The sequence below is a fragment of the Salminus brasiliensis genome, chromosome 21 (assembly GCF_030463535.1).
Source record: "Salminus brasiliensis chromosome 21, fSalBra1.hap2, whole genome shotgun sequence".
In the NCBI taxonomy this organism is placed as follows: Eukaryota; Metazoa; Chordata; class Actinopteri; order Characiformes; family Bryconidae; genus Salminus; species Salminus brasiliensis.
In genome coordinates this window covers 24,390,133-24,409,661 of record NC_132898.1, presented here as the reverse complement: position 1 = coordinate 24,409,661, position 19,529 = coordinate 24,390,133, and the positions used below count along the sequence as shown (strand labels likewise).

Here is a 19,529-nt window from a genome sequence, read left to right as displayed (position 1 = left end):
GTTAAACGCGACGCCAGTAAACGACACAGAAGTGTTCCGTGTGGTCTGTTGCGTGTGGATGGATAGAGACGGATAAGGGTCCAAAGTATAGGAGGCTTCAAAAAAGGACAGTAGGTCAGGTTTCTTAGGCTGCGGTGCTCTGCGCTATTGACATCACACACAAACATATTTACATACGTGTAGAAAGATCAAAATTAACACTAGTTGTTAAAGGTAACTTAACTCTAAGAGGCCCCTCCCCTCAGGACCCGATAACCAATCCTAAAACGGAAGAAGATTAGTTAGCTAGTGAAGACTATTAGTATCAATAACCACTGCATATGCAGGTCTTCATTACATGAACATTTAGTTACATTTTGGATATGAATGGGTATGAGTATAGATGGATATAGATATGGATGGTCTGTGTTTGGATATGAATGGGTATGAGTATAGATGGATATAGATATGGATGGTCTGTGTTTGGATATGAATGGGTATGAGTATAGATGGATATAGATATGGATGGTCTGTGTATGGATATGAATGGGTATGAGTATAGATGGATATAGATATGGATGGTCTGTGTATGGATATGAATGGGTATGAGTATAGATGGATATAGATATGGATGGTCTGTGTATGGATATGAATGGGTATGAGTATAGATGGATATAGATATGGATGGTCTGTGTTTGGATATGAATGGGTATGAGTATAGATGGATATAGATATGGATGGTCTGTGTTTGCATATGAATGGGTATGAGTATAGATGGATATAGATATGGATGGTCTGTGTATGGATATGAATGGGTATGAGTATAGATGGATATAGATATGGATGGTCTGTGTTTGGATATGAATGCGTATGAGTATAGATGGATATAGATATGGATGGTCTGTGTTTGGATATGAATGCGTATGAGTATAGATGGATATAGATATGGATGGTCTGTGTTTGGATATGAATGGGTATGAGTATAGATGGATATAGATATGGATGGTCTGTGTTTGGATATGAATGGGTATGAGTATAGATGGATATAGATATGGATGGTCTGTGTATGGATATGAATGGGTATGAGTATAGATGGATATAGATATGGATGGTCTGTGTATGGATATGAATGGGTATGAGTATAGATGGATATAGATATGGATGGTCTGTGTTTGGATATGAATGCGTATGAGTATAGATGGATATAGATATGGATGGTCTGTGTTTGCATATGAATGGGTATGAGTATAGATGGATATAGATATGGATGGTCTGTGTATGGATATGAATGGGTATGAGTATAGATGGATATAGATATGGATGGTCTGTGTTTGGATATGAATGGGTATGAGTATAGATGGATATAGATATGGATGGTCTGTGTTTGCATATGAATGGGTATGAGTATAGATGGATATAGATATGGATGGTCTGTGTATGGATATGAATGGGTATGAGTATAGATGGATATAGATATGGATGGTCTGTGTTTGGATATGAATGCGTATGAGTATAGATGGATATAGATATGGATGGTCTGTGTTTGGATATGAATGGGTATGAGTATAGATGGATATAGATATGGATGGTCTGTGTTTGGATATGAATGGGTATGAGTATAGATGGATATAGATATGGATGGTCTGTGTATGGATATGAATGGGTATGAGTATAGATGGATATAGATATGGATGGTCTGTGTTTGGATATGAATGCGTATGAGTATAGATGGATATAGATATGGATGGTCTGTGTATGGATATGAATGGGTATGAGTATAGATGGATATAGATATGGATGGTCTGTGTTTGGATATGAATGGGTATGAGTATAGATGGATATAGATATGGATGGTCTGTGTTTGGATATGAATGGGTATGAGTATAGATGGATATAGATATGGATGGTCTGTGTTTGGATATGAATGGGTATGAGTATAGATGGATATAGATATGGATGGTCTGTGTTTGGATATGAATGGGTATGAGTTTAGATGGATATAGATATGGATGGTCTGTGTATGGATATGAATTAGTATGATTATAGATGGATATAGATATGGATGGTCTGTGTTTGGATATGAATGGGTGTGAGTTTAGATGGATATAGATATGGATGGTCTGTGCATGGATATGAATGCGTATGAGTATAGATGGATATAGATATGGATGGTCTGTGTTTGGATATGAATGGGTATGAGTATAGATGGATATAGATATGGATGGTCTGTGTTTGGATATGAATGGGTATGAGTATAGATGGATATAGATATGGATGGTCTGTGTATGGATATGAATGGGTATGAGTTTAGATGGATATAGATATGGATGGTCTGTGTTTGGATATGAATGGGTATGAGTATAGATGGATATAGATATGGATGGTCTGTGCATGGATATGAATGCGTATGAGTATAGAAGGGTATAAATATGGATGGTATGGGTATTGGATAAGAATGGAATAGATGGGTAGGGGTATGAATTTGAATGTGTATGGACTGTTATGGGTATAGATGGGTATAATTATGGGTATTGTTATGGATTTGGATGGGTATTGTGGATATGGGTAATAATGGGTATGCGTGGGTATGGATGTGGACGGATATGTGTATAGATATGAATGGGTATGGACGAGTATGGGTGCGTATGGGTAAGACATAAATGGGTCTGGGTATAGATATGCATCAGTATGGGTGGGTATGGATGGTATGGGTATGGGTATAGATATGAATGGGCATGGGTCTGGATAAGAATGGATGTGGGTGGTTATCTTAATTTCTCTTATTTTTTTGTCTCTCTCTAAATCTCTCACATCTGTCTGTCTCGTTTTGTCCTTTACCTACTGTCTCCTTTTTAGTCCCTCTCTCTCTGTCTCTCTCTCTCTCTCTCTCTCTCTCTCTCTGTGGTCAGAGGTGTGTAGAGTGAGTCAGTGGTGATGTGATTTATTTATAGAGCTGTGCTCCCAATTCCGTCACAGCCGCTCAGGTTCCACACACACACACACACACACATACACACACAGCATCACAGGTAGTTGCATTCACGTCACAGAAACACACACACGCACACTCAGTGTGAGCCTATTCCATCACAGGTCCTGTGGAGGGATAGAGACTGAGGGCACAGTAGGCAGTGGTGAGTCAGGTGACCTCTCTGAAGGATATGCATGACCTGACCTGAGCGTGGAGCCCCATACTGATCACACTGCCCTCTATCACCACACTGCTGCACACTTTATACTAATGTTAGTTCCAGTTTCAGAAGACTCATTTCTGACAGAACCTACTCCAACCTTTGGTGTCTGTCAGTGCTCCACTCCAGAGGCCAAGAGAGCACTTCATGATTCCTCTTGTGCTCTCCGTGCTTCCGTGACATGTGAGAGCAGAGCTGGTGGTGGGTTTTGCAGCATAAAGGAAGATATTGAGGGAGAGAGAGCGGGTGGGTCAGGTGCTCCACTACTGATGATGGAGGAAAGCCTCCAGATGTTGGAACGCCAGCAGGAACAAAAGCAGAGTGTGACTAGCAACCAAACAAACGCCTCTGTGCCCTTTGTGCCCTCTCCGCCCACCCCTCCACCCACCACAACGCCACTCTGTGCCATTTCCGAGCCGGGCCGGACCCTAAAACAAAGAGACACCCTCTCCGGTGTCCCCTGCAACTAGCTTCCATTCCGTCACATGGCATCATGGGAACAGAGTGAAGCACTGGCCAGCTGGAAACATTACTCTACTCATGATCTGCAGAGGAACTCGACCGACCAATCACGCAGCCAGCGGCATCAGGAGATACCCAATTAAAATGCGCTGAAGTCACGAGGCAGAAGTGATAGCCTGAATTCATTTCCCCTCCAACAATGGTGCTACAGGGTGAGTGTGCTGAGACACTGCTGCATTGACTTCCTCAGTGCTAACACACAGCTATTAACTTAAACTAGCTCAGGAGAGACTTTTCATTTCGTGGTATTTAGTTAAAACAAGTCATTTGTCCAGCCCTGGCTAGTGCGCCCCCTAATGGTTAAAAATTCAGTTCTGCTGCACCTGTAAAATAACTTAACTAATGCCTGATGATGAGTGGTAAGCAGCGACCTTCTAAAGGCTGACACTGCCACTGTTTGCTGTGACTGATGTGAAATAACCATTTATAATAGAGATGTCCTGATCCAATCCGGTAGATCAGGATTGGGGCAGATCCAGGCATATTTTAATGGATCGGATATCGACTATGTTAATCCTGATCCCGTTTCTGATCCGATTCTGGACATTACTGCCCAGATGGCATGTTTTTAGGAGGTCAGTAAAAGTGTTTAGAGTCTGCAGTGTGGAGCTATTTTACAGTGGAACATGTAAATATCTGAAAATAAGGTTCAGATATAATATCTGAACCTTTAAAAAACTGTCACTGAAACTCTCTGTTTTACCAGCGGGAGAACCGCACACCTTTCTTTGTTTTTAAACCAGCACTAAGGAGCCCATTCAGAACCAAGTGGAGGCCAACACTTATGCTAACATACACTAGAGTTGGGCAGTAGCCACTTTTTCCATTCCATTATACCTCTCTAAAAACAAATATCGCAGTATACAGTATTACCGTGGGTGGTCTTGAGTTTACGTGGCACCCATACAATCTCATCCTGCCTTATTTTAAACCGAAAAATACAACATTCAGTTTGTTCACGGGGTGACAAAGTGAACACTGCACAGTTTTAAATGTTAAACCGTCGGTCTGACGTCATGACAATTGCACACTGCTCTGAATCAGGAGAGAGTTCAAATTCAATTCTGCCTGCCAGAAAGAACACTGAAAACACTTAGATTACAAAGTGTTGACGATAAAAACTTGTGTCTGAGATAACAAAGTTGAGCGACTGGTATTAGAAGTTATAGATGGCAAAATGAGAGACCGGATCTGCTGTGTTTGGACTGGCTGCTGGCTATCGTGGCTTAGATAAATTAGCTAGCAGGCTAAAAACTACCAGTCATCTGAACTTTTTAGAGAGTTTTCGATTGTTCTCAGGCACATTTAGTTGACTGGTTCATCCAGGGTTGCTTGTCTTTCAGTCGATCTCATAGTTGCTAAAGATCTCCAAAGATCTGATCAGTGTGGCCTGATAATAGGGACTTGGGGCCCTATTTCAGCGATCTTTAGACGAGCCGCCAACTGAGCACAGTGCAGCTTAATTTACGGTGTGTCAGTGTGTCTTTGCTATCGTAGCGACGGGAAAAGTACGCCTTGTGCAGATCGAAAGTCTCTTAATTATTAATTATTCAGGGGTGTGTTTTGGGCGTAACGTGCAATAACCCAATCTTTGGGTCACTCGCCAGTCCCTTTAAGAGCCAGGTGCGGTCTGACTTTGGTGGATTGCTATTTCAGTGATGCATGGCACACAGTCTGGGAAGGCTTGCTGAAGCGGTGAAGTGCCTCACCTCCAAAATAACGTTACTTTATTTTGTATTCTGTTTATTTTTGGTGTAAAAGTTTGCATAGCTGCCAACTGGCACACGCAGTGGGACTGTGCACTGCTAGCAATACGGCAGAAATGTACCTGAACACACCTCATTTCGAGACCACCGCGCCCATCTGTGTAGATATATTCGCAAGCGGCCACTCGCACGGTCGCTATTTAAATTTTAAATAAATAGAGGGGTAAAATAAATAGATAGAGACATTCCTATGTTACATTGTGCTGCACAGGGGTAAAAATATTATATCCTAATATTTAAAGACTTTCTCATGATTTACAATAGTTATTATGATATTTTGACACACAAAATCAAGCTACACCAGTAGTGACAAATTACGAAACTGCTACTAAAATACTATAGTCCATACTTAGTAAAGTAATCTCTCTAATTCTCTCTAGTTCTTTAAGACCTTATTAATATTCACAACATGCTCTAAAAAAGCAGATTGTATATCATGATGATGAAATTAATCATAAATTGCCTACCTCTAGTGGTGAATACGTGATGATTTTTTTATATTGCATGCGCGTGCACTAGCCACCTCCTCTCGGTTCTCCCACTAGTAAAACAGAGCTTTTCCATCATAGTTTCAGATCTAATCAGCCAGAATTCAAGAGTAAAGGCGAGGGAATGCGTTTCCACTTGTGGTTTTAGCGGCGACAGAAGATATTCATACATCTGAAGGAAAAGCAATGTTGAGTGTCTAAATTACAGCTTGTACACGATTTCAGGACAGTCTCAATTTCTACAATTTATAAAGTGCCATCAGCAGTTCTGTACATGAGAAATATCAGATGTTAGCATTAGCTCTGAACTCTGCATTAGTGCATCTCCAGAAGCAAGTATTCTCAGTCAGAACAGGCCTGAAATCCTTGCCTGTACAGTTTCAGTCATACAATCAGAATGCACGCGTTCCCGTCTTTTCTGCAGGCCAGTCAGAGGGCCGCGTTTGCAAACAACCTCTGATTGGCTCGTGATATTGCCTCGCACTCTCGCACTAAAACCCCCAAATGACACAGATATACTAGCTGGTCTTTGGCCTAGTTCCGTACCAGCCTGCTGACTGTAGGCTATGCAGATTACTGCCAATAATCTAGCTGTGCCGGACCCAACGTGACCTCCATCCATGAGCGTCCTTCTGCCAATGAGACTGCGGCAAGCAGTGGAATTTTCCCCCACCGGACTAAAAACTGTACAGACTCATACCAGATAAATTACTTAACTTGTGACCTGCACTTTTTCAAAGTAAAGGCTTGGATTTCGAAATGGGTTTTAATCCACATGAGCCTCAGAAACACTGTTATTCATTAAACAGTTGATCAACAAAGGTATTTACACAAGCCACAAGCCATAACATTAAAACCACTGGCCCTAGTCAAGAGGTGTATATGTTCAGCAGCAAATGAACATTCAGTTTTTGAAGGTGATGTGTTGGAAGCAGGAAACACGTTGACAAGAACCAAACTGTGATGGCTAGACGACTGGGTCAGAACATCTCCAAAATGTCAGACAGGTCTTGTCAGGTGTTTCCGGTATGCAGTGGTCAGTACCTACCAAAGGTGCTTCGAGGAAAGACAACTGGTGAACTAGTGACACGGTCATGGTCATGGGCACCCAAAGCACCATGATGTTTATAGAGGACCTACCACGCAACTCACAGGGCTTAAAGGATCTTCCGCTGACATCTTGATAGCAGATAACACAGGACATCATCTGGAGTCTGGCGACAGGTCTGTTTTGGTTTCAGGATATGCTCATTTATCACAATAACAATAAGTATTAACAAGCCCTGCTATATAGTCATTATTGCATTACCGATATACCGGTACAGACGTTCTATATTGACCAGCACTAAGTGTATCCCTGTAGAAATGCCACAAACTCAGTTGAGGGTCATGTGAAGGACCTCTGGTAGCTTTCCTGCTATTTGATGATCACAGGGCGCAACAATAAACCTCTAAATCGCAGTGAAAGGCCGCACACAACTCCCACTAGAAACTCTTGTAAAGCCTAAACAAGGAAAGGAAATATCCTTGAGTGGGTTTTTGTTTTGTGTCAGCTGCACTGGAAGTCCAGGCATTACTCGCTGCCCACTCCTCGTGACACTGAACAATCCTACTGATGGCTAACACACAAACATTATGATGAGAGTTATGATGGGTTAGGACCTGGGCCTAACCCAGGCCTTGTTGAGGTTGAGCATTCCCACGAAATATCAATGGCTCGTATTCCACTGTAACAAACCTTTATTGAGGAGACAAAGCTGATGGAAAATGGGCTGTTTTGTTATGTGGGGATGGGTGGAGCTACACATCATACTGCAACCAGCCACCAGAAACGCTAGACCTGTGGTTGCTTGACTTTTGAGAGAGGTTGTGCTGCCCATGTTTTCTACTGAGTAGAGTCTCTAGGTAGGTAAGGTTGTCACTACTCAGTACTAATGCATAGTAATCACTGATATTTTGGTAGTTAATCCATCTAATCAATTTGAAAAGCTTAGTTAAGCAATAAAAGAAAATGTGCAGCCCTTCAAAGTCTCAACACCCAGATATCTCTGTCCTTTCTGCACTACAGACAGTGTTTCATCATGAGCCTGAACAAGACCTTCCCAAAACAATTCAGCTGAACAATGGCTAACTGGCTAACAATAAATAGAAGCTAGCATGTCCAGTAATGTCCTGAAGCCATGATGTCACGGCTGTAGCCAACACTGGCCTTCATTCTTTGGTAAGTCAATAACACATCGACTCACCGTTCTCCAGCAAACACCAACAAACACAAACATCAGGCTGGTGTTCAGGCTGTGACCACAGGCAAGTCTGGAGAACTTTGTTTCCATCCACACTTTGTGGGTTTTTTTACTAGAACTATCAGATTCATGCTGGAGATCCAGGGTTTTTGGAAAAATAACTTCAAATCTGACCCATTACTTACAAAAACCATAGACGCCATTGTGCCGTTCACTTCCGTTCTATAGAAACGAAGCCAAAGCTGTCCGCTATGTTGTCAAATTTGTAACCAGAGCCTTCACAGTAGAGACCAGAGGCGTCTACCAAGTGAGTAGGCGAGTCTCAATGCAGGTCCTGCAGATGGTCTCTTGGAGCAAAGGCTGTTAATCACTATATAAGTATAATCCCGCCTTCTGATTTTGAGGGGGGGCAATCAAAAAAGTGGCAAAAAAGTGGCAAGGAACAACTAATGTTGGAATAGTTGGAATTAGACACTGGTGATGGAAAGAAAATTTAGGTGGGAAAAAAAGATGTAAAATGGACTGTGGGCGGAGCTACACACCATATTGCAGCCAGCCAGCAGGGGCACTAGACCTCTGTCGGTGAAGTCACTGAGTAGTAGGTAAGGATGTCACTATTCAATACTATTACATTTTCAGTTTATTACATAAGTCATCATCATAAAACTACAATATCTGAAATTAACGCTATGCTTTACACACTCTTACTAAGCTAATACACTAGCCCCAAGCTAACACACTAGCCCCAAGCTAATATGCTAGTACAATTCAAACACTTGGATGCTAATTACACATGTCCATTTTTTTGTGGACACCCCTTTTGATGACAGCATTCAGCTATTTTAAGTTTCACCCATTGACACAGACACATAGCCATCCTAGTCCCTGTCCAGAAGTACCTGAACCTATTAGCACCATGCCTAATGCCAGGCGTGGGCTAGAGGGGTATAAAGCCCCCCAGCATTGAGCTGTGGAACAGTGGATTGGTGTTCACTGTAATGATGGTGCTCCATCCCGTACTTCTGTGATGAGATGTCAGGGATCAGCTGGGGTAATGGTTACCCAACATCTTGACTTCACTAACGCTCTTGTCGCTGAATGCAATCAAATTCTCACAGCAATGTTCCAAAGTATAGTAGAAGAAGGACGACCTATTTTTAATCATTTTGATGTGCATACAATGTATATTCACTCTGAATTGGAATTTGAATGCTGGAGTGTTTCAGGCCAGGCTACTAGAGGCTAGCCAGTGGCTACTGGGGTACTGCTAGTGTTTGCCCCACACATCTCGTGCCAACTGTGCCAAAGGTGCCTCTACATGAGCTTGCATACATTTCGTACGAACACTTACAGAGCACTATGACCTTTCTTCTGGACAGCTTAGTCCAGAAGTTCAGAAAGCCATGATGGACCAAATTCCATCCTCAATGGACCCAAACAAATCTCCAAACACAGGGAGCGGGATCTCACTGGAATCTGCCTTTCATACTTTTTAAGCCAACTGAAGTCAGAGATGTTTGCTTTTCATTTCTGAGCAGGTAAAAATACGACCTAAGGGCAGCAGACACCCGAATGAAAGCTCTGATCCAAAAGATCCAGGAGAGATTGAACCAGTGGAGCCTCAGAGTGGTCCGAAGTAATGCGAAATTGAATTTCATACAATATAAGAGCGATCATCTTACAGACAAGGCCCTGGATCAAGGGCAATACTTGCCAGTAGCACTGTTAAATATTTGTTTGCCGAACTGTCTGACAGACACCCTCGAGGTATCAGATTTTTTCTTTTTAACCCCCCATGAATCAAGATACATCCAGAAGACCCCAATTCTGTGTACTCCATCTGCATCGGTCAAAGGGGTGCTGCTATCTGCTAAATGGGTCACCAGGAATTATAAGATGTCTAATAACAGTGCTGGAAATGGACTAGTGGTCATTTACAAAGCTGTGGTCAACAGCTCAAAACACCTCAAAGTGACTTCGCTCAGCTAGACGTGGAGTCCATTCATGTAACATACCCTTAGTACATCAATACCTCAGTAAAAGGATGTTCTCACTGTGGTTTTTGTGGTCTAACTTTTGTGACTGTAACTGACCCTCAAGCTAGCATGTCCGGTACACCAAATCAATTCAACACTGTGATTCAATACAACATATTAATTATTATTAATTGTTTATCTCAGTAGTTTTGCTAACTAAACTTGTTTAGTTGTTGTTTTGCAGGACTGTGGACATTATGTAGAGCTACCTCAGACTAACTAGGGCTCTCACCTGAACTTAATGCAACTTTAAATGCAACATTTATTAAGAAAATAAGAGTAATACAGTGTGAAGTGTCTTAAAACCACGAGAGCTCACAAATATCAAGCTGTTTCCAGCCTGGAGACATGTTTCTCACGTGTTTCTCAAAGAAAGCTCCATAACTAGCACGCAGTCTACAGCATCACTTAGCCAAGCACCTAAACTAGCAGCTTACTTTACTGGCTTATACACGTATAAATATTACATGATTATTGCCGGACCAGCTGCCACCTACCAATCCGACCATCGGACCCCCCACCCACCACCACCCATAACAGACCAGCGGCACACCCTCCTACCACTGCTACCTGTTTAGTGACCATGTTAAAACCTAAATGGACTCTATGTAACTATGTATCTGCCACTATTAATATCACCACTATTAACTATCTGTTGTATCTAGTTTGGTCATTTTTATCAATAATTTATAAATAGTTCTGATCAGAGGAGGACGGGTCGGGGCCCCCTTGTGAGTCTTGGTTCCTCCCAAGGTTTTTCCTTGCCACAGTCGCCGTTGGGGCTCACTGGGGGTCTTTGATTCTTCATGTCTTACGTTCTTTCTTCTTTTTGTCTCTGTCTTTTACTAATTACTAATTATGCAAAGCTGCTTTGTGAAGACAACAGTTGTAAAAAGCACTATACAAATAAATCTGACTTGACTTGACTTGAAATGCTTACTGAGGCTGCGTCGGCATGGAAAGGTACGGCGTGGCCTTAGTTGTGTGAGTTACTTTACTACAAGGCTAATGTACCTATATAACGCTGCAATTCATCTGTTAGCATAGCGTAATCTGCATGCAGATATTACACTCGTCTCAAAACACACCAAGAAGGCCATTATATAGACATAGCGTTCCAGGAATCACACATGGGCAGTGGTGGCTCAGCGGTTAGAGCGCCGAGATATCGATAACAGGGTTGTGGGTTCGATTCCCGGGCTCGGCAAGCTGCCACTGTTGGGCCCTTGAGCAAGGCCCTTTACCCTCTCTGCTCCCCGGGCGCTGGAGTTGGCTGCCCACCGCTCTGGGTGTGTGTGTGTACTCACTGCCCCTAACACATGTGTGTGTGTGAGTGTGTGTTCACTACCAGATGGGTTAAATGCGGAGGACACATTTCGCTGTACAGTGTACACTGTACAGTGACAAACACGTGCACCTTTACCTCTACATGTCTGTGTGAGGGTGAGGGTTGTGTGAGGGTTGACACGAATGTGTGACGACTTCGTCATGCAGTTAGCACTATGATTACGGCTAGCTACAGCCGTGGGCCTGGCATTCGAGACAATATATACAGTCATAAAGTCATGAACATAGTCCAGCACAGCTGATACACATCAACTTTTAATAGAGAAACCCTGCAATTCCCTTTTTGAAGTGTTTGCATCGTGAAGGTAATACTAGCTTCCACTAAGCGAGCCGGGCCGCGCTAACGCAGCGATTGCAACGTTGACCGAGCCCGGCAGGCGAGCCGTGCTAACACAGCGCTGGTGCTGTTGCATGAGGCCTGTAGCCGACTCATACAGGCTTTATAACTTTATCAGTGCACTAAAGTCGCCACAATAATGATCAGTGCACTTGAGGTGCGCTACAATCCTCGTAATTAGACATAATCTCTGATGATTCTGTACTGAAAATATAAAGATCCAGAGCCATGTGGCACAAAGGTGATGCAAATATGGAGCCAATTAGTGGATCCCTACGTCCTTAAGCCCTAGTCCTGTTCGGCCTGACACCACTGCATGGAATAATCCCTGCATATCTGTGGCGTTATTATGGACGTGATTATATTGGAATAGTACAGCATTAATAACTTTAGACCTCAAAGGGTTAAATATGAGTTCAGGCCTGTGGAAATTATTAAATTACTCAAAGGCCCGAATGTCAGCATGATGCCTGTAGTTTTCTTTCCAGAAGATGGAAAGACAGAAAAAAAAACATTTTGTACACAAACAACCCTGCTTTACTTGGCAGAATAAACACACACACACACACACACACACACACACACACACACACACAAGCTTGCACAGAGTGCATGCTCTCAGTCCTAGTCCCCAAACCACTGGTTTCCAGCACAGTTCTTGCTTGCAGTTCACTGATCAGTGCTGTGGTCTGGCGCTCAGTGTCAGCCACTGTAAGTGGGCCACTCGTCCCCCCAGCGTCACCTGCAGCGCAGGCGCAGTAACCTGCACACCAGCAGGACGCAGGTGCTAGCTGGAGTGTGAGGACGCCGTGTGACCCACAGGTCAGGCTGCCTCGGAACAGACGGTCCAGTCTTTATAAAAGAGACTTTATAAAAGCTGAGGGATTTGGAGTGTGATAAAAGTGGGGAAACATGACAAGTGTAGTTTTTTGCAAAAGTTTGGACACCCCAGTGTCTTTAAATGACACATGCTAATTTAAAGTGTTCATAAGTGAACAAATCCTCTACAGGAAACGAGATATGATAAATGATCCTTATTTGCTGAATTTAACTAATAATTTAATGATTTGAGTAAAATAAAAATAAAAAAAATATATATATACACAATATGGACAAAAGTATTGGGACGCCTGCTCATTTACTGTTTTTTCTGAAACAGTTCAACAGTAATTGAAAAAAGAGTGTATCCTGCATTTGTTAGAGTCTCTACTGTCCAGGGAAGAAGGCTTTCAACTAGATTTTGGCAGTTTTATGGTAAATCACAGAATTTTCATTTATTTATTCATTTGTTATTTAATGTATTCAAGTATTGTTTATTTTTGCCAAATAAATGACTGACAAATGAAAACTTCTTTTTAAACTTGAACCCTATTAAAAACAGTGGCTTACTAGTAATATATATATATATATATATATATATATATATATATATATATATATATATATACACATATTTAGCAACAACAGTGCAATATATTTGAGTGTGCAAAACGAAATAATAATAATAATTCATAATAATATATAAACTTGTTATTACTGCATTTACCTCCATATACCTCATATATACTTCATTTTCATTTTCTTTTGACAAAACCATAAATAAATGTTTAATATTAAGAGCAAAACCATAAATAAATGTTTAATATTAAGAGCTAAACCATAAATGAATGATTATATTAAGTGCAAATCTGTAAATAAAGGTTTAATATAATTACATAGCTGTCAGTTTAAACAAGAACTTCAGCAGAACAGCAGAATCAAAGTGTGTGTGATCTATTGTATTTATGCTATTCCCTACACAAAGAATGTGATCTCTGGAGAAAATGGGACCTCCTTCTAACTTCACCTTCACCCAGTTATCTGTGCAATCCCCAAATTCCTTTACATATAAACACTAGAGTCTGTTTCCTCTGTTGCAAGGTTCTACTGTGCGGGAAAGATCAGCTTCCAGCATCGTGTTTGAACAACTCTGGTGTCAAAGTACACGGTCGCCAGTGTCGATGGTGCAAGAGGTATTAACCCCTTAACACTTTCAGCCTATGTGTTTTAAGGTCCAGCCTTAAACATGAATAGACAATAGTTACGATGGTTTTGCCGCCTGTGGCGGTCCATCGTTTAAAACTGGGCCTGTGTGTTTTCTCTTTAGGTGCTTGTGCATCGTGAAACTTGTCTTCAAAGCTTTTTGTTCTGTGCTAATTTCAGGTTCTCAAAGTTTCGATGCCTTGGGTCTTTTAAAAATCTATTTCACAACCAGGTTGGACAGAGCTACAGCCTCAACTGCAGCTCTGAATGGAGCCAACCAGACTGGACACAACAGAAATTGGCAGAAATTGGCCTGTTAACACAAAATATTGAAATTTCGTTGGATTCCCAGGGGGGAAATCTAATCATTGCATGAGGGAAGTCCCGCATCTGCCTCTCCTCCGTAATCACATGTTCGACCGGCAAAAGAGGGTTTACTTTAAATCAGGCAATTGTAAAAAAAAAAAAAAAAAAAAACACCCACAGGGCCCTTCAGGAGCATTTTTTTGTGTGCTAGACTACTACCACTAGCAACACAGTGCTAAGCATTTGAGCTGTTTGTGATGCGGCTAATTTACGCAGCCCTAAATTTTATTCTGCTGCAACAGTATTACAGTATGTAAGAAGTAGGACGACCGTAGGACGAATTTTAAACGGTATACTGAACAAACCATCATACTACCCTGCACTACACTACCCTTATCCAAGTCCACTGACATTCCCTGAAATACCTCCCAATAACTCCCAGTCTCAGCTTGTACTGATGTCACTACTGGAGTTTCAGAGAGCTCCCCATTAAAGACCACCAGCTCACTGAGGTAATGTTTAAACAACACATCACTTTATACAGTGCAGAATGGACAGTCTATATTTATCGCAGTGATTCAGTGTCACCAAACCATCCCACCAACCAAAAGCAACCGTATGACTCAACTTCTGAGCTTCGGTTCTGTGGGTTCTGTGTTTTTACTCTCTGTCCTTCCAGCACTTAACCAGCCCACCTGCCTCAGAGTGTCCATAAACCGCTACTGAATGATCACTGGCACCTTTTCCACAATATCCTCCAACAGAGCCTGCTGAATGACTGATGCTGCTGGAGCCAGACGTGCAGAGAGGACAATGCCTCTTGCCACTGGAGAAAGGGTCCATGATTTCCACATGAATGGCATGTATAACATCATCACTATCCTGTCTGTGAGTTCACTCACTTTTGGAAATAACTTTGATGACAGGTTTCATTTGTGTGGAAATGATGGACACATCCAGTCAATGGCTTTTTTTTCACTGGGTTTGTCCTCCAGGCAGCATTCGGCCAGGCGTTGCCCATCCTCAACAGTGGCATACGAGTCAGGACACCCAAGCCAACAAACATAAGGCCACGCTGACACGGCCTACACGAACACATACTGTATATTTATGCATTTACTCCCTTTATACACTAAATAGCATATGCTTTTTGGAGCTTTCTAATAGACTAGATTTTGAAGCATAGCTGTGAGGATTTGATTGCATTTAGCAACAAGAGTGTTAGTGAGGTCAGGATGCTGGACGATCGCCACCCCTCGTCATCCCCAACTCATCCCAAAATTATTCGATGGAGCACCATCATTCCAGAGAACACAGTTCCACTGCTCCTCATATACTCATACATAACATGTCCAAATGTTTGTAGACACCTGCTTATCCAGCAGTTATTCGAAAATCAAGGCTATGAAATGAAAAATTGATTAATCAACATTAATAGCTCCGCCCACTCATACTGAAGTTCTAAGGAGTGTTTCAGCACAAACTGCTTTTTAAATGAAACACAATACATGACAGCCAATCAGAACACAGCTCATTTACATATGCCAGTCTTAAAAGCAGAGTAATCGAAACAGCTTGTGTAAATCTAAGAATATGTGCTTCTTAATGGGGAGCGTCGCCATCCTTCACTGCAGTAACAGTCCCCACTCTTAACATTAGATGTTGGAACATTGCTGTGCAGAGGATTTGACTGCATTCAGCCACAGAAGATCATCAGTAATGTCAGACACCAATGTTGGATGATTAGTTCTGACAGTCCAACTCTCCCAAAGGCATTGGATAAAGCTCCATCACCTCAGAGAATTACACATGCCAATTCTGGGGGCTTTACACCCCTCTAGCCCACTCTTTGCAATGGGCTCAGTGAGCTTAAGGTCACGGGCGTCCAGTTCTGTTGGTCAATGCTTCTTCTCTATAGAGATTATTCTCACTCTGAGAGTGCAAATGAATGAGTGCTAGTTGAATAAGGCACAATGCATGTCAGCCAATAAGAACAGGTCTCATTTACATATGTCAGCCTTAAAGGCAAACAAATTAGGTTCCTAAAAGTGTTAACAATACAATCCAGGGAAAAGTGTCAGATACGTGCCATTTAAAGAGCTTCTCCTTTCTTTGCTGCAGCATCTACTCTTGTGGCAAGGCTAGATGTTGGAACATTGCTGTGAGGAGGATTTGACTGCATTCAGACGCATGAGAGCATCAGTAAGGTCAGCTACTGATGTTGGATTAGTTCTGCCACATCAACTCATCCCAAAGGTATTGATGGAGCTCCATCTCTCCAGATAGTTGCACATGCCAATTCTTGGGGGCTTTACACCCCTCTAGCCAGGCTTTGCACTGGGCATGGTGACCTTAGGCTCAGGCTTCAGAACATCATGTTCTATTGCTCAGTGCTTTTCTATGGACATCAACAACCTGGTACTGGGAGGCTTTACGCCCCTCTAGCCCACTCTTTGCACTGGGTTCGGTGACCTTACCGTGACAAGAGCGTCCGGTTCTATCGCTTAATGCTTCTCTATAGAGGTTACACAAACTCTGCGCGCGCAACTGAATGAGAGCATCTTATTAGATGGGCTGTCCAGATACTTTTGGACATGCAAGCGCGTGCTCTCGCCATCCAGGTGTTTCAGTACAGCACAAACCCCCAAACTATTCCTCCTTAAGCCAATACACCCCCCCCCCACACCCCACCCCCTCTCTCTCTCTCTGTCAACTGTCTCTCGTGCTCCACTCCTTCGTATAACGGAGTCTCGCGCTACCGAGAAAACGGAGCTTCACGAGACTCAAGATAACGGAGAGGGGAACCGAGACACGAATGGTAACAAACCCCCCCAATAAAGGAAAGGGGGAAAGTGTTTTGCGTGCGCACTCACCCCCGACACCGCGTGCTGGAGACGGCAGAGACGTCCTCACGCTCCTCGCAGGCGCGCGCGTTCTCTCTCTCTCTCTCTCGTTCTTATTCTATGCCTCTCTCTCTCTCTCTCTCTCTCTCTACCTCTCTCTCTCTCTTTCCTCTGTATCGCTCCTCTCCGACTCACAGCGGCTCTGGAGCTGCCCCGTGGTTTTAAACTGGGTCGAAATGATGAGCCCGTTCCTACCCCCCCAACCTTCCATCCCTCCATCTACCCCCGCCTTCTACCGCCCCCCTCCGTCCAAACCCTCCAATCACCGGCAGGCCCCAGCCCCGTCCCCGCTGCCGGAGCGCTTCAGGCGGTCAGTGTGTTTATTCGTGTCGGTGACGACCCTTACCTTTACTAACCAGGAGTGTGCTGTAGTGCGGTCACGTGATTCGAGGTGTGTTTGGGCATCCAAAGAGCAAAATATGATTTTCACACGTTATTAATTATTAGATACTATATTGGTGAGAGAGAGAGAGAGGGAGAAAGAGAGAGAGGAGAGGGAGGGAGAGGAGAGAGAGAGAGACAGAGAGAGAGAGAGAGAGAGAGAGAGAGAGAGAGGGAGAGAGGGAGAGAGAGAGAGAGAGAGAGAGGAGAGAGAGAGACAGCGAGAGGGAGAGAGAGAGAGAGAGAGAGGAGAGAGAGAGAGGAGAGAGAGGGAGAGAGAGAGAGAGAGAGAGAGAGAGAGAGAGAGGGAGAGAGAGAGAGACAGCGAGAGGGAGAGAGAGAGAGGGAGAGGGAGAGAGAGAGAGACAGCGAGAGGAGAGAGAGAGGGAGAGAGAGAGAGAGGGAGAGAGAGAGAGACAGCGAGAGGGAGAGAGAGAGAGAGAGAGAGAGAGACAGCGAGAGGGAGAGAGAGAGAGAGAGAGGGAGAGAGAGAGAGAGAGAGAGAGAGAGGGAGAGAGAGACAGCGAGAGGGAGAGAGAGAGAGAGGGAGAGAGAGAGAGAGAGAGAGAGAGAGAGATGGGGAGAAGAACAGGCAGAGGGTGAGAGACAAAAGAGACAAAGAAAAAGACAGAGAGGGGAGGGGGTAGAGAGAGAGAGAGAGAGAGAGAGAGCGTGTGTGTGTTTCTGGGTCATTTTGGCGGGAGTCGTTCGTGACGACAGGCGTGTGACGTCAGCACGCCGAAGTCTCTCCGTTAGCTGCCTCTGCTAGCTGTGCAGCACGTGGTGATCAGACCTGGGCTGCAGATGAAGCTCAGGTGGCAGATATAACTGGTGGTGGCACCTAAAACCACTCTCTCTCTCTCACTGCCTCAGTGGATTCTCACCCCCTTACAGTAACATTAGGGTTGGTTCAGTCACACGTCTGAGAGTATTTACAATTAGTAATATTTAGAGTAATCCACAAACAACAAAATATAGCATTCACTCATTTAAGCTCACTACTATGAAGTTCTAGTCCTCTTCCATTTTATTGGCCGCATGTTCATGAGTTCATCACTCCCTGCCTGCTGTGAGGGCTCTCCTCACTACATTAGATGTTCAGGACCACAGGCACTTTTACATGTCAAGTCAAGTCAAGTCAAGTGGGTTTTATTGTCATTTCAACTACATACAGAGTACACAGTGAAACGACACAACGTTCCTCCAGGACCATGGTGCAACATAGACAGTGCATTGTCGCGATCACAGCTCTAAGTCCATGATCAGCATGCTCGTGGATGAGGAAAAGATCACACAGAGAGCTGTCCGTCTTAAGTAGAAAAGTTTATTGCAGTATTCTGCAGAATACGGAGACCACACAGCACACGGAAAATGCCCGTAGTAGTCTGATGTTCGTACAAAAGTTGTTCCCTTTTATAGTTCTCTATAGGGAGTCTCTTTTGTTCAGATAAACATGTTTTTCTGCACGTCTCCCAAGCTGGTATAGTTACACCCCAACTGTATCTTCCCAATGTATCTTCTACTAGAACACTCTGTACTTGAACCTCTTGTCCTGTGGATTTTGATTGGAATATACGCAGTCACTGCCTTGGTTACTTTGATTACAACACGCAAGCTAAATTATTGTTCGTACCCCCGATGATGAACATAATCACAAAATGATACCTAACACAAAAATGATCAACATAACCACATTATATGTCATAATTCTCACAGCATACAAGACACAAGTGCAACACAAACAAACAAGTGTGGACAGACAACACAACACAGTACAGACCAGAGAATAATAAATAATTGCCGGTAGTGTGCAAATTGTGCAATGTGTAATAAATAGAGTCCAGTGAGGTAGTAAAGTAAAGTTATTAGTGCAATGACTGTTGGTGTGGCGCAACAGATAACACCACCACCTGCCATTGAGTTACAACAACACCATGTGGGAGACCAGGGTTTGATTCCCGGTCTGGGTGACTATGCTGCGCTACACCAATAAGAGTCCTTGGGCAAG

General features: G+C 43.2%; 1 protein-coding gene across 2 annotated transcripts in view; it reads right to left on the bottom strand.

Annotated features, from left to right (window-relative positions):
* Positions 1-17,320, bottom strand: part of slc38a3a (solute carrier family 38 member 3a) — a 76,320-nt gene extending 59,000 nt beyond the window's left edge. For both annotated transcript variants that reach the window (XM_072666589.1, XM_072666590.1), the window contains exon 1: positions 17,111-17,320. The gene's annotated coding sequence lies outside the window, so the exon portion shown is untranslated. The remainder of the gene's footprint in view (positions 1-17,110) is intronic.
* Between the last annotated feature and the right edge of the window lie 2,209 nt (positions 17,321-19,529).